Source organism: Octopus sinensis, linkage group LG4 (assembly GCF_006345805.1).
Source record: "Octopus sinensis linkage group LG4, ASM634580v1, whole genome shotgun sequence".
NCBI lineage: Eukaryota > Metazoa > Mollusca > Cephalopoda > Octopoda > Octopodidae > Octopus > Octopus sinensis.
Window position 1 is genome coordinate 102,051,568 of NC_043000.1, and position 27,500 is coordinate 102,079,067.

Here is a 27,500-nt window from a genome sequence, read left to right on the forward strand (position 1 = left end):
TTACACTTTCCGCTTATGATGTTGTGGGCGAGAATGAGATCACCACGGCGGCGGCGTTTTTCTAGAGAATAAAGGTCGAGCGTCCTCATCCTTTCTTCATAGGATAAATTTTTGAGACAATGAACCATGCGGGCAGCCAGCTTCTGGACTCTTTCGAGATGCTGTATGTCTTTGAGGAGATAAGGAGAAGAGGCTTGAATCCCGTACTCCAATATGGGTCTCACCAGCGTGACATAGAGTGGTAGGAATATGGCTGCTGTGAGCATTCCGAATGACCGTCGAATCCAGAACAGAATTCCGCGTGCTTTGTTGGCAGCATGGACGCACTGAGCCGAAGGCGAAGATACGTAAAAAATCGTTTACTGAGTTCAAATTCCGCCGAGGTCGACTTTGCCTTTCATCCTTTCGAAGTCGGTAACTTAAATACCAGTTGCGTACTGTGGTCGATCTAACTGACTGGCCCCATCCCCGAAAATTTCAGACCTTGTGCCTATAGTAGAAAAGATTATTATTATCATTATTATTATTATTCTATGTTTGACTTTTGCTTTATATTTGTACAAGTTGGCTCCAAGTCTCACCCAGAGACCTCAAGAGACAACAGGTTGGAAGTTCGTGTTGTTGTTATGCCTAGTGTGCCATATATTTGGTTTTGTATTTAGTGTTGTACTAGTGAATGTCTAAAAAAAAAACCATACGAAAATTATGTTTGTTTTAAAACTTGAGATTACATATTTTGCGTAGGATATGAGCAGTTCCCATGAGCACTATCTTTTGAATTTCTGCCATTTTTGGGTTTCCTGGTATCTGAGTTAGGTAGCAATCAGCCCATTTTGCTATCATTATTATTATTATTATTATTATTATTATTATTATTATTGAGTGAGAGAGCAGTTCATGCCATCAAAGTGACACTGGGGTAAAAATATACGAAGCCCAATATACCCATCATGACTACCCGTCTGATAAAGGTACACCAGGCACATGCATCACAACCATATGTGCGCGACATGGTGATCTCATATCAAGATAAACAGCACATGACCTTGCAGGTGGGGCCCAGTTAGAATTTTCTTCAGGTTGAGTAGCCCATCCCGCTCAAACGGTCCCTGAATAAGGGTTGTTTAAGGATGTTGAAAGAACCACCCATGTTTCCAGAGGTGAACTATTCAAACCCCAAAGAATCCCTCTCAACACATGGCTATGATGCTCCCCCACTACTTCTGCTCGTGATCAGAGATGCACATATCGTCAGCCACTAAGGGACATGCTCAACTGGTTAAGGTCACAAACTGACAAGCAAATCTGTGGTATTGAGCAGAATATTTGCTGTAGCCCATCTTTTATACCAAGACAAAACAATGTACATGATAACACTTCCAATCAGTTAAGATCAGAAGCCATGAGAGCCACTGCCTGGTACTGCATCAGGGCATTTATTATTATTATTATTATTATTATATTATTATTATTATTATTATTATTATTATTATTATTATTATTATTATTATTATTATTATTATTATCATTATTATTATTATTATTATATTTGCTGCGGAACGCATCGGACATGTTTCCGAATGCTCCAAATAAGTCCAGTTCAAAAATATTTATTTACACCAGGATTGTATCCTTCGTCAATAATTATCTGATTCCAAGTTGTGAATATAAACACCAAGAACCTATTATTGGCTTTTTATGGTTGTGTAGCCCCCAGAAGGGCGATTTTCGGCCCACCAAATAATTTCGGTGGGCGTTAAATTTAACTGAATCACATACAAGTCATCAAGAAGGCGGAGCGCGTCTTGAAAGAGTCGAGAAAAAAACAAAACAAACCCTCCTACTAGTATGGTAATGGATGAAAACTTTCCTCCCATCCCTCCGTCACAGTCAACAATACAGGGGAAGAAGAAGAGGAGGAGGAGAAAAACAAGACTGTCACGGTACAGTAATCAGCTATTGCAACATAAGTAGTAGCAACAGGGAAAGCAGCCATTTCTACAACTCCAGCATGAACAGCTGCAATAGCATCAAGAGGGACCCTTGTGAATACAAATACAAAATTGTTTGTCACATTACTAAAACACCACGAGAGGCATCGGAACATTCTGACTCTGATAACTCGCCGCTAGATGAAATAGAAGGATGTAGAAAACCTGTGAGATTGAAAGCCATGGAAAATGAAAAGGCAGCAGTCTTCTTTTAATCAGCCATATTACTGCATCATCACTACCACCACCACAGCTGCAGCACCACAACAAATCGACGAAACCCGCAACCATATAACTAACAACATCAGGAAAATACACAAACAATAATCACAAAAGAAAACGACAAAAAGAAGAACAAAGAAAAATCAAATACAAAAACCATCCAACACTAACAATTCCCCTGTTGTTTTTATATACTGTTCTTTCTTATATTCTTTTACTTTTTCACTCATTAGACTGCGGTCATGCTTGGGTACTGTCTTAAAGAATTTTTAGTTGAATGAATCGACTCCGGTACTTTGAAAACGAATGTTTGTTAAAGTGCGGTACTTATTCTATTGGCTTTTGCCGAACTGCTAGTTTACTGTCAAGCGGTGGTGGGCACAAACACAGACACACAGAAACACACACAAGTGTGTGTGTGTGTGTGTGTGTGTGTGTGTGTGTGTGTGTGTGTGTGTGTGTGTGTGCATGCGCGTGTGTGTAAACGTAAGATCCAAAAATCAAGCTGTAGGAAGTTAGTAACCTTGGAGCAGTCTGTAGAAGGTTTAAAAAACAACTTTCAGAAAAAATAGTGGTTTATTAACGTAGTAAGTTGTAAACGTTTCCCATATCGAAGTTCGATAAGCTGAAAGGAGTTATTTTATAGTTCACGGTTAGCAGCTGGGGTTGCTGTGTATGCGAATAAACATCCAAAATTAGGGAAAAAGTAGATAAAATCCAGGCTACATATGTTTCGTTGGGCCAAAGATACCTTAATCAAATGTCGATCAAATCTGCGAGTTTACATGGGATCCCGTCACGCCAATGTAAACTGCATTTGATTAAGGTATCCTTGACCCGAGGAGTAGCTATCGGATTATCCTTTGTTTGAACAATTTCTACTTTCGAGCTTCTGCTAGCTATGAAATATATGTAGCCTGGATTTTATCTACTCTATTCCCTGATTTTGGATATATATATATATATATATATATATATATATATATATATATATATATATATATATATATATATATATATATATATATATAGAGGAAGGTGTGTACGTACGTCGCATAAATATATGTATAAAAAATATATATAGAAATACAAAATGGGACAAGAACGCAAAACATTCAAATAGACGATACGAAAACGGACGGGTCATTCGAAGCCTCTAATCTTCAGTGAAGAACCGGATCATCCTCGCAATTTCGGCTGATTAATCTTGAGATTGCTCTGATCTGGTCAGCCCCAAGGAAAAGCTAAGCTACGAGCATTAGATTTCTTGGAAAAAGGATCGAATGTATACGAAACAAGGACAGAAAAAACGGACGATGTTACACGAAAATAAATACAAAAAAACAAAAAGTAATACGAATATAAATACAAAAAACAATAATAATAATAACATGACAAAAACAACAGGCGTCTTTCGACTTTAGACAATTCAAATTAGCTGGTGTGTGAGAAGAATAATGCCTTACAGCAGAGGAAGAAGTCGCTGTTGTTCTGGCGCTGGTCAGAAGCCGAAAGGCTGTAGTTGACCGGTAGTCACGTGAGAAGAGAAGAGAGAGAAAAAGGGGCAAGGAATTAAAGAGAGGGAGAAGAGAGAGAAAAAGAGAGAAAGAAGGAATTAAGGAAAGGGAGAAGAAAGAGAGCGTGCCAAGAATTGGCGGGACAAAAGAAAGGCAGTGTCAGTGAAGTGCAAAGTAAGAAAGGCAGATATATGTGAGAGGGTGGGGAAAGAGGAGACCAAAGAATCAAAGAAGCGAGAAAAGAGAAAGACAGAGAAAGTGTGTGTAGTAGTCGTACAGAGGTTAGTGGAATGCTTACATACACATAAGAGGAAGGTGTGTACGTACGTCGCAAAAATATATGTATAAAAAATATATATAAAAATACAAAATGGGACAAGAACGCAAAACATTCAAATAGACGATACGAAAACGGACGGGTCGGGGCTGGAAATTATGGAGCAATTATGGAGCAATAACAGTGAGGAGATATAGTGTAAAACTAGTGTCTGAATACAACAATCAATTCTTGGGACAAGAAATCACCACTTTATACATTTGTCTGACAAAATTTTGTTTTTAGTAAGAAATTTCTTCTGCGTTTTACAGTTCTCAGAAGTATCAAGATGGTCATCACACTTACTAAAAATGTAGAATAATACGAGGAAAATAATTTGATGGAAATGCGTGTGTGCATAACAATATATGAGACTATGTGAATGTGTGTTTGTGTGTGTGTAGTGCGTGCGTGCTTCTAGATATATGTATGTGCATGTATATATTCATGTACACATCTTCCCTTATGAGTTATTCAAGTTCTTGGCAGAATTCAAACCGGTTACTAAGTGACAAAGCTTGTTTTGATACGGTGAAGACAGTTCCAGAGATTTATGAATGTGTGTAGTAGTCTATGCATATACATAGATACAAACACACATACATGCATACATTCATACATATGTACTACGTACAGACCGAAGGACGGACAAACAGACAGACACATAGATATATGGATAGATAGTTATATAGACAGACAGATAAACATAGATATACTCTGTGTTGATGCATTGCACTCGTAATGTGTTTATATAGATATATATATATATATATATATATATATAATATATATATTATATATATATAAATGTATGTGCGTATGCAACGATGAATAAGTCCTCCTGTGTTTGTGCGTAAATATATATAAACATATACGTGAACACACAATACAACAATACGCGGTTTAATAATGTTTAAATTCATTTCAGTCTTTCTCGATTACCCTGAGCTGTACATAAAATAAATATTGTTTAATTGACGACGAGCCGTCGTAAACACAAATATGCAAATTAAGCCGTCCGCCATTTTACTACACAGTACTATATAGCGACTGAATGCTCTGTTGAAGAAGCCGGATAATACTTCTGTGAGGGGCGGCCATTAAATCATGAAACGGTCCCTCAGGAAATTCCTTTATTCTTTTCTCACAACAATAACATAGAAACAATCTCTTTACATTCTTATTTCAACTTCGTGGATGCTTTATGATAGATTCAACTTATATTAGTTCTTATGATTTGCACAGTGGTATGCATATATGTGTGTGTATGTGTATATATATATATATATATATATATATAATATATATATATATATCCCCTAAAGCCATTTTTAATTCTTTCTCTGTTTGTTTTCTTGTGCTCCTTTCTGTTTAAGAGCGTAGGCTCGAAACGTAAAAGACTTTGTCACCTTCCCAAGCATTAAGCTAATGCATCTGATTGTTGTTTATACACCTGTCTTCGTCTTTTGTTTTTCTGTAATTTCCAACTATATATATATATATATATATACATCTGATGCAATAAAAAAGTCTGGAAGAAGTGCAGGAGAAGGAGTTCCTAATGTACAGGGTGTGCTGGTTGCGTCCGGTGAGGGAGGTGGTGTTAGTGATGAAGGGACAGGTGTCACAACAGTATCTGGAGCTAAGGAAAGATCCGAGACGGGCTGGAATGGAGGGGAGGAAGGGAGTTAAGGACCAGTAGCGTGGGTAAGGGCAGTAAGGACAAGGGTGGATGGATATCCGCGACGCATGAACTTGAGGGCCAGGTATTGGGGCTGGGTCTCTAAATCCTGGTCCAGCTGCACAGGCGTTGTAGGCAGAAAAACTGGGAGGAGGATGAAATGGAGAGAGAGATATCCAAGAGGTTTATAGAAATGTCAGAGATGGTAGGAGTAAATTCGAGAGAAGGGTGGAAGTTATAAATGAAAGAGATGAAGTTGGAGAGTTGTTCGCGGGAGAGGGAGATGGAGCCTATACAGTCGTCTATATAACTCTGGGGTCGGTCCGGAAAATTGTGAGAAGATATGGGCCTCAACGTAACCAACAAATAAGTTATAAAAATTGGACCCGTTCTCGTTCCCATAGCGACGCGAGAGGTCGCTGCCAAATCTCTCCCGCGAGCGTAAAGCAGTCGAGGGTAAGGACGAGTTCTGCTAGGCGGAGAAGGGCGGAGGTGCTGGGTGTGAGGTTTAGGAAATATTGGAGGACTAAGAGGCTGCCGTTGTGGGGAATCACAGTGGTGTGGGGAGAGGTGTCGGGTTGTGGGGTAGAGGTGTGAGAAGAAGGGTTGGAATGGTTGGGTGGGTTGAGAGTAGGGGTGGAAATGGATGGGTGTGGGGCATGTGGGGGTGGTTAGCGATGGAGGTGTGGAGGTGAAGGAGAGGAAGGTTTCGAGGTATAGGATGGGATGGGGAGGGTGGCTGAGGGGTTGAAGAGGGGTTGCAATTTTCGGTTTTTAGCGGAGAATACGTTGGGTGAAGAGTGGTTGGCAGATAGAGGAAAGGAGAAGGTAAACTTGCGGGAGTTGGTGGTCAAGGGAGTGAACGAGGGAGTGGATGGAACGGATTGTAGCACGGATGAGAAAGTAGGAAGTGCAGGCGAGGATGGGTTCGATGGAGGAAGCCACGGGGTGTGACGTGAGGATGGAGGCGACGGCTAAGGAAAGAGAGATGGCTAGAGTGGCAGGTTTTTTAAAAAGCAAGTGAAAGAGTTGTATAGAGGTTTGCAGGCGCTGGGGAGGAGAGTTGGAAAGAGAACAGGAAAAAAGAGAGTGGATGTGCAGAAAGAAGGAATGAAGGTCAGAGATGGTGAATGTAGGTGTAGGTGTGGGTGATGGCGAGGAGAAGGAAAAGGAAGGAGAGTGGAAGGATAACTGAAGTAGAGACGAAGGAATACAAGTGAAGAGAAAGTGTACGAACAAATTATAATGATTCACAATCAAAGGTGTAGAAATGGCGTACTCCGAATGAATAAGGGGGGGGGGTAATCCAATGGTAGAAAGAACCCTATGAATTAGGTACAGTGGGGTACAAATACAAACACAAAGATACTTACTCACACATTGATATATACATATATACGACGGGATTCTTTCAGTTTCCATCTACCAAATCCATTCACAAGTTTTTGATCAGCCCGGGACTAATGTAGAAGATACTTGTCTACGCAGTAGGATTGAACCAAGAACCGTGTGATTGGGAAACAAACTTCTTACCACACAACCACACCTGATGTCCACGTATATTTGTGTGTGTATATAGATATATATATATATATATATATATAATATATATATATATATATATATATATATATATATATATAATATATATATATATATATAGAGAGAGAGAGAGAGAGAGAGAGAAATAGATAGATAAATAAATAGAAATTATAAATATTATATATTATATTGTGTGTGTGTGTGTGTGTGTGTGTGGTGTGTGTGTGTGTGTGTGTGTGTGTGTGTGTGTGTGTCTGTGTGTCTGTGTGTCTCTGTACATATCTCATTCTTAATTTTCATTCACTGACATAAACTTATAAATGTATATATTTTGAATTCTACTCATCACTCTCTTTGTTTCTTTCTTTCTCCTTTTTTTCTTTTTCTTACTTTTTCTCTCCCTCCTTCCCTCCCTCCTCCCTCTCTTTCTCTCTCTCTCTCTCTCACACACACATGCACATACACACACTTATACATCACACACTCTCTCCCTCACGCACGTATTGTACCTTCAGCACACAACACATCCATTTTGGGAGAATATCAATCATTTGTAGATTTTCTATTCAAAATCACAATGCGTCTTAGCAGAACAGAATAGTTTCATCTCAGACATGTTTTATTAAAAACACAATAATAAATAAAGTAAAATAAAGCATTAAATTGTTGTATATTGTTGTTGATGTTGTTGTTGTTTTGTAATATTTCGTAATTAATTTTTTTTTTATTATTTGGCTTTTATTGTGAGATTGTATATTAATTTCTTTACAAGAAATTAAAGAAGGAATGTGATATCTTTTTTCTTTTAACAGAATATTACAAAAATACTGGCGGTTTAGTGGTATTGTAATACTTTCAGAAATAAACGAAAGAAAGGAGATAGATACAGCAAGAGAGTAAAGGGTGGAGGAGAAGAAATCAATAATATAACGGTTATTTAAGACAGTAAGAATTTCTTTACTGGAATGTACTAAGCTTACATTTCAACATACAACACGAAGTCAATATATTACCAATGAAGGACAATTAATAGAATATCAATATCATTATTTTTGGATAAAAAAATCTCAGTAGTGAAGGACGAAATAAATAAAGAACGATCGAAAGAAAAAGCAGAAAATAAATCTTAACGTTTTATTTCTTTTCTTTATTTCATTTTTGCTTCTAAAAATTTTTAAGAATGAAAAATAATCTTAACGGAAATGCTTATCTGAAGTAATCTAGAAATTGCATATCAGCACTTCTGTTTTGTTAGAGCTTCCAAAAATGCCTTGCAGTATTTCTTCCGGCTCTATACATTCTGAGTTCAACTGCCGCCGAGGTAGACTTTGCTTTTCATCCTTTCGGGGTCGATAAATTAAGTACCAGTTAAGTACTGCGGTCGATGTAATCGACTATCACCTTCCCTCAAATTTCAGGCCATATGCCTATAGTAGAAAGGATTGTCATTATTATTAAGGCGGCAAGCTGGCAGAAACGTTAGCACGCCGGGCGAAATGCGTAGCCGTATTTCGTCTGCCGCTACGTTCTGAGTTCAAATTCCACCAAGGTCGACTTTGCCTTTCATCCTTTCGAAGTCGATAAATTAAGTACCAGTTACGTACTGGGGTCGATGTAATCGACTTAATCCGTTTGTCTGTCCTTGTTTGTCCTCTTTGTGTTTAGCCCCTTGTGGGTAGTAAAGAAATAGGTATTTCGTCTGCCGCTACGTTCTGAGTTCAAATTCCGCCGAGGTCTAATTTGCCTTTCATCCTTTCGGGGTCGATTAAATAAGTACCAGTTACGCACTGGGGTCGATGTAATCGACTTAACTCCTCCTCCAAAATATCAGGCCTTGTGCCTATAGAAGAAAGGAATATTATAATTATAATAATAATAATAATAATTATTATTATTATTATTATTAGCATCTTCTTTCAATTCTGTTTCGGTTTCTTGCCGAGTGTCTTCCTGACACCTAGAGCAGAAAAACGTATTGTATACATTGGTAGTTCATTAAAATAAACACACCATATTGTTCATTTACAAAACCATGTGGTAGAGAAAAAGCGGAAGAAAGACAGAGAGAAATAGGAAAAATAAGTAAAAATGTAAACAAAGAAAATAAAGGGGGAAAAGGAAAAAAAATTCTCAGCGACAATTGCACTTCCTGCAAGGATGGTAAGCCAGGGATCATTCTTAAATGATTTTCAGTTCCTTTTTTGATCATTGCAAGAGCTCCTATAATCACTGATATTGTAACCGCCTTGAGATGCCACGTGTTTTCGATTTCGATGAGCAAATCTTAATATTTTCTGAGCTTATCAATTTTTTTTTTGTCGAGATATTGTAGTGACAGGGTATGCTAATGTCAATCAATAAACAGGCTTTTCCTTTGATGGCCTGGCCCGTACATACTGAGAAGTTCCAAAGAATAGTTACATTTTCTTCCTCAATTACAACTTCAGGGTGGTACTTGTACCATTTGTCAGCAGTTTTGATTTTATAATGCCGTCACCTTATCCAGTGTAGATATTGACCAACTCCGTCATGTCTTGATTTGTACACTTCAGGTGCTAAAACTTTACAACCAGAGATTAAGTGGCCCACTGTTTCGATTCCATCGTTGCAGTATCGGTACTTTGGGTCTACACTATTTTTCATCACATTGGCTTGATAATTCCAGGTCAATAAGCTCTGATCTTGAGCAGCCAAGATAAAGCCTTCACTCTCTGCCTTTAATCCTGAGCTCCGTAGCTACTGATGGGTGTGCTTCTGGCTTACTTGAGCTTGTTTGCTACGGGCCACACATTTGCCATGCAGAGGTTTTTGTTCCCACCTATCAGCCAATTGTTCAAAAGCATTTTGCTATTGATTATTATTATTATTATTATTATTATTATTATTATTATTATTATTATTATTATTATTATTATTATATGTTTGACTTTTGCTTTATATTTGTACAAGTTGGCTCCAAGTCTCACCCAGAGACCTCAAGAGACAACAGGTTGGAAGTTCATGTTGTTGTTATGCCTAGTGTGCCATATATTTGGTTTTGTATTTAGTGTTGTACTAGTGAATGTCTAAAAAACCATACGAAAACTATGTTTGTTTTAAAACTTGAGATTACATAGAAAGTATTTTGCGTAGGATATGTGCAATTCCCATGAGCACTATCTTTTGAATTTCTGCCATTTTGGGGTTTCCTGGTATCTGAGTTAGGTAGCAATCAGCCCCTTTTGCTATCATTCCCATGGCACCTATGACAACAGGTATTGTTTTAGTCTTATTGTTATTATTGATTTCTACTACACTACTACTACTACTACTACTATACTACTACTACTACTACTACTACTGCTGCTGCTACTACTACTACTACTACTACTACTACTACTACTACTACTTATTCAGGAAAGTCGTGTTTACGTGGGATCCCATTTTGGATTAGATTTTGTTGAATTCTGCTCAAACGTCAGATTATTATTCGTATTGTAAATCTAAGAAGCATTACCACGAAAGGCAAGAAGTTATTAATTTTCTTCGGCTTGTTTCAGCAAAAAATACATTTCTTTTGTTTATTCTTTAATAGTATTTCTTTGTATTCGTTGAAAGAAGCGTTTGGCACACTGTTAGTAATACCTGCATATACAAATCTTAACCGACTAAATGAACTTGGACAAAATAGTAGCACATGTATAAAAAAGGAGGAAAAGACAAGGAATGTGGTATTGAGCAGAATATTTACTGTAGCTCATCTTTTACACCAATACAAAATATTTACGTAACACTTCCAATCAGTTATTTGTATTATAAGGCGGCGAGCTTTCAGGATCGTTAGCACGCTGGTGAAGTGCTTAGCGGTATTTCGTCCAACTTCACGTTCTACGTTCAAATTCCGCCGAGTTTCATTTTGCCGTTCATCATTTTGAGGTCGATAAAATAAGTTGCAGTTGAGTACTGCGGTCGATATAATACACCTCCCCCAAATTTCAGGTATTGTGCCTATAGTAAAAAGGATTGTAAAGTGGTGAGCTGGCAGAATCGTTAGCACGCTGGGCAAAATGCTTAGCAGAATTTTGTCTGCCGTTACGTTCTGAGTTCAAATTCATCCAAGGTCGACTTTGCCTTTCATCCTTTCGGGGTCGATAAATTAAGTACCAGTTACGCACTGGGATCGATGTAATCGACATAATCCGTTTGTCTGTCCTTGTTTGTCTCCTCTATGTTTAGCCCCTTGTGGGTAATAAAGAAATGAGTATTTTGTCTGCCAATACGTTCTGTGTTCAAATTACTTTGGGGTCGACTTTGCCTTTCATCGTTTCAGGGTTGATAAATTAAGTACCAGTGAAACACTGGGAGTCGATGTGAACGACTGTCCCCCTCCCCACAAATTTCAGGCCTTGTGCCTATAGTAGAAAGGATTATTATTATTATTATTATTATTCAGTAGTTTTATTTTTATAGCGTGCTTTCACTTCACTACCGAGCGCAGCTCTGTGTGCCTTGGCTATGTGCTGTGATTTGTTGTGATGCTCTGATGGTTATTGTATGGAAAGTGTTCTGCGTAGGATGTGTGCAGTGCCTAGTAGTGCAATTTTCTGTATGTTATATGTGTTTGTAAGTCCTGGTGTTTTTGTTATGTATTTGTCTGAATATTTTTTTATCATGCCTAATGCACCTACTATCATAGGAATTGTTCTGTTTTCAGATTCCACATTCTAGTTACCTCTATTTCCAGGTCTTTGTATTTTGAGAGTTTCTCCATTTCTTTTAGAGACACGTTGTCATCTGCCGGTATTGATACATCAATTAGAAAGCATTTTTTTTCTTCATGATCTCTGACAACTATATCTGGTCTGTTGGCCTTAATTTCTCTATCTGTGTGTATCGGCATATCCCAGAGTATGGTTGCTTTCTCGTTTTCTGTGACCTTTTCTGGTGTGTGCCTATACCATCTTTTTTCTGTTGTTATTCCATAATGTTGGCATAGCTTCCAATGTATGTAGGTTCCAACTCTGTCATGTCTGTGAATATATTCCTTCTTAGCCAGGACTGGGCAGCTAGAGATAATATGATTTATTATTATTATTATTATTATTATTATTATTATTATTATTATTATTATTATTATTAAGCTTTTCTGTCAACTTATATTTCCATGCTTTGATGAAGAATCAAGAGAGCCCTAAACAGCTGGGTGCATATGATATTAGCTACAATACAAATCTTGAATGCAGTAAAAGAAAGAAATATTTTATTCAGCTGTTTGCTGTGGCTTTCGAGTTTCAATCATATTAGTTAAAGATCTATATGGTATCTAGAAACTTTAGATTTGACAGTTTTCTCCCACAGGCATTCGGTTTCATGTTGTTTGGTTGAAAGTTATTTCTATGTAACATGGAATATCATCTCAGCAAGATCCGTCGAGAGGCTTCGTGTCTGATTCCTGATTACTATATATTTATGCATTTGTTTATTTTTGATATCCTACATTTTATGAACATTTGTTTCGTTCTTTATAGTTTTCCAATGGGTCAATCACTGGTTTATTACATTTCCAATAGGAAATGCTTCTGTTAAAGAAATATAAGATATTTTTTGTTCGATGCACAGGTTTATCATCAACTTCTCATTGGAATATCTATCATTCACCAGCACACACAACACACACACGCACAAAAGCACACATACTCTTACATGTGGATATGCGTACGTGCTAGCTTGTGTGTGTGTGTGTGTACAAAGAGAGAGAGAGAGGGTGAGAGAGAGGGAGAGAGGGGGGAGAGAAAGGAGGAGAGGGGGAGAGTGGGGGAGAGAGACAGACAGGCAGATATGTGACTGGCGATGAGCAATATTTTGCATCTATCAAATTTCATTCTCAAAGCATCGGACAACCCGACGGATCTATGACGGTGACCAATTTCCTACGGTACATGCAGTAGGTTATATATATATATATATATATATATATGTATGTGTGTGTGCGTATGTATATATATATATATATATATATATATATATATCTATATATATATATATATGTGTGTGCACACACAACACCTGAATAAGTCATTCTACGATTTGTAAAATATGTGTTCTTGAACTTACATTTTCATGAATAGATGACCGTTAAAAACTTAATAAACCCCATAAGACGATTGGTATCCATGAACATTCATTTACAAAATGTACGTGCTTGACGTATCATGCACAGATTTATATAAGATACGTGTAAATGACATTTTATAAGACAATTAAACTATTATGGATGCAATAGCCACGGACATTTTGCATTTTTTTATGAATTTTTTCAAAAAACCAAGGACAACGCTAGGGAAAATCAATTGAAGATGACCCAACATTAGTTACCTTCCTTTATCTGTATACCATATACCTCACCTCATACGGCCAAACAACGTTTGAAATCTCGTTGAATCTTGTGTGATTTCATGTAGAATAATCCAACGTGCAGATGCAGTACTAACATTCTTAAATGGAATGCTTAAAAATTTCCAAATCTTTCGTGCATGAAACCATTGTCAGCATTATTAATCTACGAATAAAGAATATATTTATTCAATAAATGCGGTACTGAGCATTCACTCTCACTCATCGCACATATCGTATCGCGTTTATATATATATATATCTATATATATATATATATATACTAGCAGAGATACTCGGCGTTGCTCGGGATTAAAATGGTATAGTTTCTATATATATATATATATAATATATATATATATATATTATATATATATATATATATAAATATATATATTACGGGAATAAATGATGGTCTAAATCGACTAATCGACATGTAATACCTCTGTTTGGAGGATTCCATGCCCCAACCTATCATGGGAAATTGGGGGTACAGAGTATGTAATTTTTGAACAGCTGTCAGTGGATATACTCACCTTTGGGGCAGGACACGTTCTGTAAATAGGCTGCAACAGGAGACGGTAATGAGGAAGGGAACTGTTGAAAGAGGCTGGGGAGGAGCTGGTAGTGGTGGTAATCTTACCTTACCACCTGAGCAGCGCATGCCATTACTTTCATTTGGAAATTTTAAAGGTTTGTAGAAACGACAAATTCAGTGTAGCACACCAATGTTTTGACAGAATTATAATTTTTATAAGAGTGGGATGAATCGTATCTGAAAGCACCTCCTGGAGTTGCGAAGAACGAATTTGCATGTGGTCTATTTCTGAGAGCTATTGTATTGGAACTCTGTCTAAATCTGGCGTCGAAATCTTGTTCTAACAATTTAAGTGCTGCAGTATGCATTTGCTGATCTTGGGAGAGTCTCCTCTCCCTTCTTTCTTGAGACTCCATTTGACGTGCTCAGCATGCCTCGGCTGATCATGAGAAAGCCGTATCTCCCTTCTGTGTTGAGACTCTCGTTTTCGGTTTTCTGCAATTGTTCTCGCTTTATACGTGTTTCTGGAGAGATTACCTCGTTTCTTTTGTGATATATATTTTCAATATCGTAAACAAAAAATGATGAATATAGAAAAAAAATATACATTAATCTCTATTTTTGTAAGCAGCTGTATGTATATAGTATGTCTGTATTTTTGTATGCAGTGTAAATTAACGAAATATAAGCCATTGAACGAAATATGAAACACATGTATGGAACTGCTAATTTAACGTTAAATGCCACAATAATTATTACAGAGAGACAAAGAATTTTATAACTTACCATGCAACCTTGCAACTGCTGCGATAACTCGTAATGGAACAGTAAATGTGTATTGTTTAAAAAGAAATGAAAATAAAAATTTGTATTGACACTGGCCAGCCCGCATTTAAGGCATGTCAATCTTCAGGTATGTATGTGTAGACTTGAGTGGATGTGTTTAATAACGCACCGTACATAGCATGTCTGTATTTTTGTATGTAGTGTAAATCAATCCACCAAAATTACATGTTGATACTCCTGGAGTCTCATAGTATTACCATGTAAAATTTGATTTGATTTGGTTGAGCCGTTTGAGAATGCATTGGGACAGACAGAGATACAAAGGATTTTATATATATATATATGTATGTATGTATGTATATAGATTATCTGTATGTAAAAGCGCGTGACCCAGTGGTTAGAGCATCGAGCTTTCATGCCTAAAGTCCTTCGTTCGATTTCAGGACTGGGCTGTGTGTCTGTTTTTGAGCAAAAGACACTTTATCTTCACATTGCATCTATTTATTTAGTTGTAGAAATTAGCTGCGACATCACTGGGGCCAAATTGTATCGGCTTTTGCCATTGCAAAAGCTGATAAAACATCGGTGGTGTGGACAGGAGAGACTGATATGCATTGGCGGCTGCTGGTCTTCCACAAACGATCGTGCCCGGACTTGAATTAAGCACCAGTCGAACACTGGGGAGTTGATGTAATCGACTAACCCTCTCCTACCAAAATTTAGATCTTGTGCCTATAGTAGAAAGAATTATTTATATCACCAGATGGTAGGGGACTGAGAGTGTCTGATGACATTAAAGATGTCAAAGGTCTACTCTATGTCTTCGATTGGAGCAAGAAGACCACATCGTCAAAAAGTTGAGCTATGCTTCACATACACATGCTGGCTTATAAGATATATCTGTAGCTTTTGTGGTCTCAGAACATGCATGCACATTAGCCACGGCATACCGTGTTCTCTGTCCTGGAAATTCGGTACGCAGATAGTCATTCAAAATAGTCGAATCTAGTCAAATGCAGCTTCAAGCAAAACACAACGGATAGGTAATGGCAGAAGATCTTATCAGTAAAGACGCTATTCTGTAGGACCTTATAATATGATGCAGCCTTTTTGGAAGAAGAAAAACACGTGATGCTACGGTTAATGTTTGGAATTAAATTTTTAAACACAATAGTTGGGCAACAGAAGTGTTAATTAATATATTAAAGATTATTGTTAACCATGTGGCAGAGCTTATATGAATTAATTTTGAGGTCTACATCCCCACCACTTCCTCTGTCATCGAATCTTAAGAATAGGTCTCGGGATGTTTTTATAGTTCGCTACCCCGTCACTACTTTCTTCCTTAATGTTAGGAAAAATGTAGGTAGAAGATTCTTGCACTTAGTAGATATCCATTTCCCTAGAATCCATAGATACAATAAAATCTTTAACAGACACACGATAAGATTTACCGTTTCTTGTCTCCCATATATCAATATGCAATAGACAATTCAAGCCTGCCCTTGATGTGCATGTAGGGACAAATCTAAATGTCCCCAAATGCAGAAATGCAATATATCTCCCATTATTTATGAAGCACACGTTTCAAGAACTACGATTGTAGTCGTATGAGAATCAAACATTATATCGGAGCCGTGGAAGGTAAATTTAAATCCACATATAACAACCCTAGTTCAAAATTTTGGCATAAGGATAAGAGGCTTTCATCAATCCTTTTGGCTTTAGTAGGGAAACTTAAAGATGAAGGGACTAGTGTCGACATTAAATGGAAAATCCTCTCCAAAACCAGACCCCACATTAAAGGGTCCAAAAAATTTCAATATGTTCTCTTGAAAAACTATATCTCAAAAAGAACTTGAGAACCTGCGAATGAATACTTAGATTTCAAGAACGAGATTTTTTTTTTTGTATGTAGGTAGAAATACATCTTGTAATTTAAGAATTAACTGCCAGACACTTTTTAAACCATTAACATCTTGTTTATGCTTGCAGGACATCGAATTATTGAAACGTTGGTTATCTCCCTTGTGTTTTTCCTATCTTCGTTATCGGAATTTCTTATTTAAACGTCATCTACTCAAACGACAAATGACAAACGATTTCGTTCTCAGCTTGAAAAATATAGATAGATAAATAGAGATAGAGATATGTGCGTGTGTGTATGTATGTATGTATGTATGTATTAATGTATATATATATATATGTGTGTGTGTGTGTGTGTGTGTGTGTGTGTGTGTGTGTGTGTGTGTGTGTCGTCCTACTATCTGGTTAAACTGCTTGGAACCTGATCTCCAAGTGGATGGGAATTTTGACTATGTGACTACGTTACAAACAAGGTGGCTGTTTCACCCACCAGTATAATTCTAAGGTAAAGTATTCCTGAAAAAATCTCTCGGTGATAAATGTGTATATTGCTTCCCTTACATTATCGCTTGACCATAAATTGCTTCCGTTTTCCATTATATTTTACACATGACAATATACTGCTTCACTTATAACCATTACCTAACTGTTGTGTTTAGCCCGATGCTGCATTTGACTTGATTTAACTATTCAGAAAGTCCATTTACGAACCGAATCTCCAAGATGGAGAGCTAAGTATACCGTGGCTGATGTGCATGCATGTGCAGAAGCTAGAAAAGCTGCAGACACGTCTAAATAGCCAGTATGTGTGGTTGGCGAAGTTATTGGGTTTAAGGGAGAGTGTGACGTTGGGAGAGATGACAACTTCCTATAGTACCAGGTGGTCAGGATCTTCTTCGAAAGAATAGGTTTCCATCATTTTCCAGGTACTATTGTTTCTTCTGCATCGTTAAAAGCAATCTCTCTTTTCGTATTGCATTACGCTTTAACCCCTTTCTTCATTTTATTGTGTTATGAATATATATATATATACACATATATATGAATATATATATATATATATATTATATATATATATATACAAACACACATATATATGAATATATATATTCACTTACATACACACATACATATACATCTATCTGTCTATATCTATATCTATATCTATCTATCTATCTATTTACATATATATATATATATATATATATGCTGTATACACACATACACACACACATATGTACACACCTCTCAATATATTTGTAACTATTTTTGTACAAAATGTTATGTGCGTGTACATGAGAAGCCCCTGTGGCTAATAAAGGAAAGATTATTGTTTAAGCTGTAACACGAAGGAAAATGTGAAATATACAGATATACAAGAAACATAAAAGACAATCTCCAAGCAAAGTTAACTCGTTAATGGATATATTGTTAAAGCAATTTGCATCTCTAAAATTGATTTATCTAAGATAAGAAATCGCGATGTAAATACACTTTTCCTGTCTGTATATATGTATTTGTTATAGTGGTGATTATCATCATCATCATCATTTCATTATTATTATTATTATTATTATTATTATTATTATTATTATTATTATTATTATTATTATTATTATTATTATCATTATTATTATTATTATTATTATTATTATCATTGTTGTTGTTGTTATTGTACTGTACATGTTGTTTGTATCATTTAAAGTGCATTTTAACTTCTGAATCGTAAAAATGTCATTATGTCTATCTTTAGAAATAGCAGGGTACCATTATTCACAAAATATGTGACGCGACTCCACCTTCGTATTTTTTTTCTCTTTCAACCAAGTCTTCTTCTTCTTCTTCTTCTTCTTATTCTCTTCTTCTTCTTCTTCTTCTTCTTCTTCTTCTTCTTCTTCTTCTCTTCTTCTTCTTCTTCTTCTTCTTCTTCTTCTTCTTCTTCTTTTTTCTGCATCTGTTTCTTCTCCTTCCTTTTCTTTTATCTTTTCGTTTCTTTTTCTTACTTCTTTCTGTTTTTATTCTTCATCTTTCCTCTTTGTCTTTATTTTCTTCCCTCTCCGTCGTCTACTTAGTTTTCTTTTTATTTGTCTTCTTTTCGTTTGTTTTTTTTTTTTATCTGTTTTCCAACGTCTGCATTTTCTTCTTTCACCTGTATTTTCTTATCTTTTTGTTTTCTCCCACATTTCAGAAAAATACCCATTAACAGAACAAGTACATGAAAATGCTATAAAATGTCTTCAGTATTTTCTCCATTTGCAGCAACTTTTTTCACCATTCCATAAAACCACAATTATTAAAACTGGAATTTAGAATTTTCTCTTAGTATGTAGATCTACTCTGCAGAGGCGGATATTCTGCTGGAGCTTATTCCAGTTCGCACAGAATTACTACACAGGCATTTCCTATACTGGGTAACATTTATAACTACATTTATGGGAATGGAAAAGTTCTTCAAATTAAAAGACATAACACTGCACCTAATGACGCTAGTAAACTGTTTTGTATATATATATATATATATATATATATATATATATATATATATATATATATGAATTTTTTGCGTAATGTGATAAAAAGAAACCCAAGGCTGTATAGATATTAAAGCATTTATAGATAGAAGGTCTTACAGCTGTTTCTAGAATATTAATTAATAATAATATCCCTTCATTGGAGACGGTGTGAGAGGAAAAATTAAGTCATAGTTATTTTCGATGTATATATATATAGGTATAATTTAGAGGTGTTTAAAACCTCTAAGGGACGGTTAAATCTAAAGGTGGTCCTGGTGATTAGCTGCGTAGGTACAGTCCTTGGTAAAGGGTATACGGTAGCAGGTAACTCACCGGGTAAACTGTAGTGTAAATTATATGCAAGAAGAAAATGGAAAAATAACAGAAAGAAGTTTTCGCTAGTAACCCATTAATTAAATTAATTAATTGATTATTAATTAATTAAATTAATACCTTACTAGCGCAAACGACCAACTTCTTCCTGTTATTTTTCCTCCGTTTTCTTCTTGGATATATATATATAAGTATGAGGCGTTGATCTTTCTTAGATTGGGGAGAATAAGGCGGAAAGTCAGAGTGACAAATGATGCAGTACTTTAAAAGTCGAAAGTCCAAAGACACCTGCTGTCGAGAATCAAGTCAAAAAAGCCATGCTATTTTGGGACATACGATGTGCCACGAGTCATTGCACAAGACCATTCTGAGAGGAAGTGTGAAAAGGAAGGGGGCAAGAGGCCGTCACAGTCGTTTGTGGACTAACGACATCAAAGAATAGACCGGAAAGAAAAGCCTGGTTGACTGCATTTAGCATAACACAAAGGTGACCAGAGAGTTTTGACAAACTGACCACTGAACACAAGGAAGGCACTTGGCTGGTGATGGTATTAAAAAAGACATGAGTCGTTACCTGGTCGGTTAGTACAGAGGCGTAGCAAGGCGTGGTGACAGAGAAAATCGCTTCAAGATGCAAATATGAAAGGATTCAAAATTTCCTTTAACCTACAATGCCCATTAATTGAGTGGAATCCTACGAAGTTTCTTCATCTCGTTACGCTAAGAACCCTTGCTATACCACTGGCTTAAACTGCGAGATGTAGCTACTAATTTTCTTTCAATTTATACAGGAGGGACACATTAAGTTATGTTATCTAAGATATATTATCAAGACGCCAGACGAAATTGTTACAGTTAAAACGTCTTTAAACATTAGTCTACTTGATCATTGGTTGATTAAGATGGAAAGGACACGAAAAATAACAATGTGGGCAAGTATCTATATGGTTTCTCTCGACAGCAGCTAAATATCATTTCATTCACGCAGCTTTGAAAAAATGGATAAATGGAGTGGTCATACCTAGATCGTTTTTGATCATAGGTTTAAATGGATGTAATCTAATATAGAGAGATGGCAGTGTAGTTAAGAAACTTGCTTTGCAGCCATGTGACTTCAGGTTCAGTCCAGCTGCGCGCGGTATTTTGGACAAGTGTCTTCTACTAAATGCCAGGCCAATTAATACTTTGTGAGCGTATTTGGATGACGGAAGCTGTTTGGAAGCCCATCATGTGTGTGTGTGTGTGTGTGTGTGTGTTTACGTCTGTGTGTATATATGTGTGTATCGTTGTGTTTATCCTACCTCACCGCTTGTAATGACAAGTGTCGGTTCAAGTAATTTAGCTGTTCAGCAATAGAAACTGATAGAATTAATATCGAGCTTAAAAATAAGTACTGGTGTAGTGATTTTTTCGACTAAGCCCATCAAGGATGTGCCTCAGCAAGGGCGCAGTACAATGACTGAAAGAAGTATAAAATAATAATATATTTGTCGTTGTTGTTTAACTTCAGTTCATCACCAGTTTAGCAGATTTATGATCAAACCGATCCCTGCCATTACTATCCTAACCTTCTTATGGACATTATACATCACATGCTATATTATATAGCATGTATATTACATGCTTTTTAAAAAGGAAACGATGTTATTCGAGTGTGAACACCTAGAGGCACTTCCGTTAGCTCATCTATTTATTTCTTTATTGCCCACAAGGGGCTGAACATAGTGGGGACAAACAAGGAGAGACAAAGGGATTAAGTCGATTACATCAAACCCAGTGCGTAACTGGTACTTATTTAATCGACCCCGAAAGAATGAAAGGCAAAGTAGACCTCGGCGGAATTTGAACTCAGAACGTAACGGCAGACGAAATACCTATTTCTTTATTACCCACAAGGGGCTAAACACAGAGAAGACAAACAATGACAGACAAACGGATTAAGTCGATTACATCGACCCCAGTGCGTAACTGGTACTTATTTAATCGACCCCGAAAGGATGAAAAGCAAAGTCGACCTCGGCGGAATTTGAACTCAGAACGTAGCGGCAGCCGAAATACCGCTAAACATTTCGCCCGACGTGCTAACGTTTCTGCTAGCTCGCCGCCCTCCGTTGGCCCATATATTGCAGTCGAATTATTCTTGCTTAGTTCCAGGTCTTTCCAGGTCAAGCAGACTTTAGGCGGAATGTATTGTGTGTTTCATCTATGTATTCTTATATAGAAATACCTTCTATAATCTATGATTATTCCATTTACGATGTTATATTGTGAAAGGTGATAGATTTGGCTGGTATTTCTAGTAAATCGAATGGCCACATTGGTTATCATACTCCAGTATACACGGTGCGTGTGCAATTCATAGAATAAATGAAGTACATTGACTTGGATAAAGAAATATTAATATAATAGATTGATACTTCAGATATTGCCTCAAACAAAATTCCTTTAAATACAAATCTATTCTTGAGAAAACAAACAATACGCAATATTTATTTTGTTCTCTATGTTTCTATATTCGCACCATGTGCTGTTTCGGTGATTTTTTTTGTTTTTGTTTTCTTTTTCACTTGATTTCAGGTTTTTTCTTCTTTTTTGTTTCCGTAACTAAAATCAATAAAGAATTGTTTACAGAAAATAGAAGAAAAATTTAAATAATTTTAAAGATGATATTTCGTAGAAATATATTTTAGATCCTGCATACCATTTTTGTAAGCACTATAGAAATAAGTTTGCACTGAACCAAGCACACAATCCGGTTTCAGTTTTCATTGAGTATTTCACTCAACATTTTACTTTAATGCTTCACCAATGAAGAAAGGGCAACACCCTTGACTGTCACTAGGGCACCAGTCGCTTCTTCAGGTGGAAACCATGGTTCAAAATCACTTTTCTTACAGTGGATGTCGAGGTTCCTATTCCTGCTGATGTCTTGATTTTGGAAACAGAAGAACAGCGTGACTTTTTCACAGCTCTGACAATGGCCCTTTCATTCCTTTCTGATGTAGCTGGCGTTTTGCTTCGCCGAATCTTCCCGGCAATATTCTGGTTACTCATTCCTTCCACTTTCACCTGAAAGAATCTTCCTCTTCCGTTGTTCAATTTCAGAAAACTTTGTAGCTTTAGGCATACGGGAAATGTAATCTGGATCTCAGAGAATACAACTGAGTCTAATATTTTCCTAAACAGTCTGGAAAGAGATGAAAATATATTAGTGGCTTTATAGTTTTGAAGTGTCGATATGCGAGGAAAAATTGGAAAAATCAAGTGTCGTAATGTGACAATAAAGGTACAAGGTTTACATTTTAAGGTATTCATGAAATACGCACTTACAATACATTGTGTCCCTTAGTTCGCTTAAACATATATTTAAAAAAATATCTTTTACCTTTTATTGGTTACTTGTTTCAGCCATTAGACTGCAGCCTTGCTGGGACACAGCATTAAAGAATTTTAGTCGAACGAGTGGACCTCAGTACTTGCTCTTTTTTTGATCTTTACCCTTTGAACGGCAGATCCAGAAATTAATTTTTTGTAACTAAACACTTTCAAACTTCGGACACTGTCAGAATATAAAACATCTTTTGTTCTTAGTGTTGTTGAGAAAAGTTTATATTTTCATAGTTATTTTGTGTTAAAGTTGTATTTCGGTAATTTCAACCAATCAATGACGTGTATTCAGCTGAATAAAATTACTACCGTTGTTTGTCAACAACAACTTCCGGCGGTGTATATTTCGTTTGTCACTGTTAATTATGACATATTTCATCTTAGTTATGATTGTATGAATAAACGAGTGTATCTGAAACATGTTTACTTCATGGCACCACCATATTCGTTCGTGCGGTACTCCAGCATGGCCGCAGTGAAATGACTGAAACAAATAAAAGAATATATATATATACACTTGCGTCGGAAATTAATTAGCACTTCTCAAATTTCTACATTTTCTTACATTTTCTTAATTTAATTAACTTATTATCAGAAACGAACTCGTTTTTAATCAAAAATTTATTAAAACATCTCCCAGCACACCACATAATTGTTATTAATCGTGAAATTTAGTCAATATCTTGTTGCTCCTCCTTTGGCAGCAATGACAGCTGCTACGCGGGTCGGCATGCTGTCTATGAGTGCCTGCAGGTACTGTGCAGGGATGGCCCTCCATGGAGCAAGAAGTGCCCCAAACAGCTCTTGTCGGTTCCTGTATTACTGCACATTCAAATCCCTACCCAATCGACTCCAGAGGTTCTCAATAGGGTTCAGGTTAGGTGACTGGCCAGGCCAGTCCATGACCGTCACCCCATAGTCCTTGAAGAGACCGGTTGTGAGCTTGGCTGTGTGGGAAGGCGCGTTGTTCTGCTGGAGCACGTACTCCTCGCCACCAAGAGGTATCCGTACTATCTCAACGTACTTTGCTGCGTTGATGTTGCCTTCGATGGCATAGAGCCGCCCAACACCACTGTACCTGAACGCCCCTCACACCATCAGACCACCCCCACCATGCTTCATGGTGGGAGCAATGCAGTCTTTGTTGAAGCGCTCACCCCTGCGGCGTCGCACATGGACAGGCTTGTCACTGACGAGACTGAATCGCGACTCGTCAGTGAACATCACTGTCCGCCACTGCTGCACGGTCCATATCTTGTGGGCACAGGCCCAGAGCAGCCGCCTCTTCCGGTTTTGGGCTGTAAGGAGCGGCTTACGGGCGGCCCTACAGGATTTTAGACCAGCTTCCAGTAATCTGGTCTTGACGGTGGTTGTAGACAACTGCTTCCCTGTCATCTTTTGCATCTCCTCCGCCAGTTACCGGCTCGTTGCCCTTCGGTTGTACAGTGACTTTCGGATCAGCATCCGGTCCTCCCGCTGGGTCGTCAGCCTCTTCCGTCCCCTACCCTTTTTGTCAGCTGCTGATCCGGTTTCCTCGTGTTTCTTAAATAAGCACTGAATTGTGCGCCTGGCTACACCAAGTTTTCTGGCAATTGCAGCCTCCGACAGCTTCCCACGCCACGAGAGAGCCTCGTACCGTCTTTCCAAGGTCATGCGAGGTCTTGGACCCATGTAGGAATGAACGATAAAAACCAGTTATTTTCATTAAAACTATTCATTTGAATAATGTTATGCTATAACAAAACTGCTATGAGTTATTATTCATTAAACAAAAAAGAAAGAAAGCAGAATTTCTCACCTTATTTGATGTATAACAGAAAGTTTTGTGAACCGGAAGTGACGTCACCAAGCAGAGTGTAGGATAATTTGTGAGGAAAAAAAATCTTGCAAATACACAAATCAATTAACCTACGAGCTGTTCAAAACGTCTTACGCGATGAGAAAACATAGTACGGTGTGATTTCGGTCCTTGCGAGGTGCTACCTATATCTATTAAACAAAGGAAGATTTGTCTGCATCTGCACTCCAAGTTGTTGTTGCACTGCTATGTCAACATCATTAGGCTGTAGACTCTCAAACTGCTCTGCAAACAAAGTTACGTGATCGTTCTGCGCAACAGTGAACTCGCAACAAGGCAATAGTTCGAGATATGGCCACTAGGTGACAGCAAATACCTTGAGTGAAGAGCAAATCAAGGGTGCTAATTAATTTCTGACGGTAGTATATATATATATATATATATATATATATATATATATATAGGCGCAGGAGTGGCTGTGTGGTAAGTAGCTTGTTTACCAACCACATGGTTCCGGGTTCAGTCCCGCTGCGTAGCACCTTGGGCAAGTGTCTTCTACTATAGCCTCGGGCCGACCAAAGCCTTGTGAGTGGATTTGGTAGACGGAAACTGAAAGAAGCCCGTCGTATATATGTATATATATATATGCGTGTGTGTGTTTGTGTGTCTGTGTTTGTCCCCCTAGCATTGCTTGACAACCGATGCTGGTGTGTTTATGTCCCCGTTACTTAGCGGTTCGGCAAAAGAGACCGATAGAATAAGTACTGGGCTTACAAAAGAATAAGTCTCGGGGTCGAATTGCTCGATTAAAGGCGGTGCTCCAGCATAACCGCAGTCAAATGACTGAAACAAGTAAAAGAGTAAAGAGTAAAGAGTATATATATTACCAGAGAGACCCGGCGTTGCCCGTGTCGCATGGAATTTAAGAATTAGACTTTTCTGTCATATTTTCTCTAATGGAATGCCTATGCTTCGAATTTAATAAAAATTGGAGATTAAGAATTTTAATGAGGGTTCTTTCCCTCTTTACACACGCTAACAAAAATTCTAATCATGACATATTCATCTCATACTACTCATCTTTATGCCTAGATTCCAAAATCCAAATCTTATAAAACCTGTTCAAAGGTTTTTGCTCCTGAAAAACGGAGCACATGGAGGACCTGGAGCTGTAAAATGAGGAAGTTAAGGCCTCCACAATGGGGTGGGGGCTTAAAGTTAACCAGAGTAGTTTAATTGTTGGGAATCTTTTTTAACTTGTGTCTTATATCTATTGTTCAAATTTCTTTGAAATCGGAGATATATGAATGCTCACTGGGTTTGTAAAAGAGAGCAAAGCTAGAGGAATGATCACAATAAGCAGTCAGTTACCCTACCCTTGTCGTTACCACTTCCAATGTAGGATTCCTTACCATACAGGTGACCGGCACAGCCGTAAGATGCATTACGGATCTATAGCAATTGGAAGGGCGTAACCCAACTCAAATAAACATTAACGCTGTGAGGCGTGAGGGCTAAGGGAAAATGAAAGTGTCACCTCTGGAGTTTGCCAATGACCACTATGCCGATAAGTAAATGAACAGAATAAATTTGCGGTCCATAAATCTCTTTGAATGACCAATCACTTATCAGGAAAGACCTTGAAATCAATGTAACCATCTTGGGACTATCTCTGACGCAGTGATAATAAAAAGACTCAAAGGAGGTGTGCAACGAAATAACTTTACTCAAAATAACATTTTATAACTGAATCAATGGAGGCAAAGGTTCCTCTCCTTTACTTGACAATTTATGCACCACGCATACTCTTACACTATTATACCATTGAATTACAAATAACGCTTATCTTGTATCCTCGGGTGACTCTGCATCTTCCAAGACTACAACTGTATTTGTCTTGGCTGAGAAAAAAATGACTAAATTGTGGGGATTAAGCCCCTATTAAGGGGTCTTACTAGCTCCCAAGAAGTTGAAATTTTAGGAATATTCATTTGTGTCTAATATCAATGGTTAAAATTTTATCAACAGCAAAAATATATGAATTTTCATGGGGATATGACCTCATTTATTCACCTTTACTTTCAAACATGTACTTGCATTACATATGTCCCTATGCATGGAATGTTATTTCCAAATTTCATAAAATTCCATTCAGTACTTTTGATCTTGATTTAGATCATAAAAAATGACTAAAATATGGGAGTTAAGGCACCCATTAGGGGATCTTAGAATCCTTATGAGAAGCAGAAACTTTGGGAATACTTCTTGATTTGTGTCAATTTCATCAACATCGGAAATTCATGAATTTTCATGGGTCTTTCTCCATACTTTAAGCCACCTCAAATTAACACCAATACTACATTATACCAGCCCTTATGCATCGAATCTAAGTTCCAAATATCATAATGATCCATTCAGTAATTTTGGTCCATGAAAAATAACTGAAATTCAGGAGTTAAGCTCCCATCAAGGGGTCTTAGAATGATCCAAAGAAATAGACATTTTGAGTGCATTTTTAAGATTTATTTCTAATATCTATGGTTCAAATTTCATGAAAATCTGAAGCCTGTATATATTCACACACACACACACACACACACACACACACACACACACACACACATGTATATATATATATA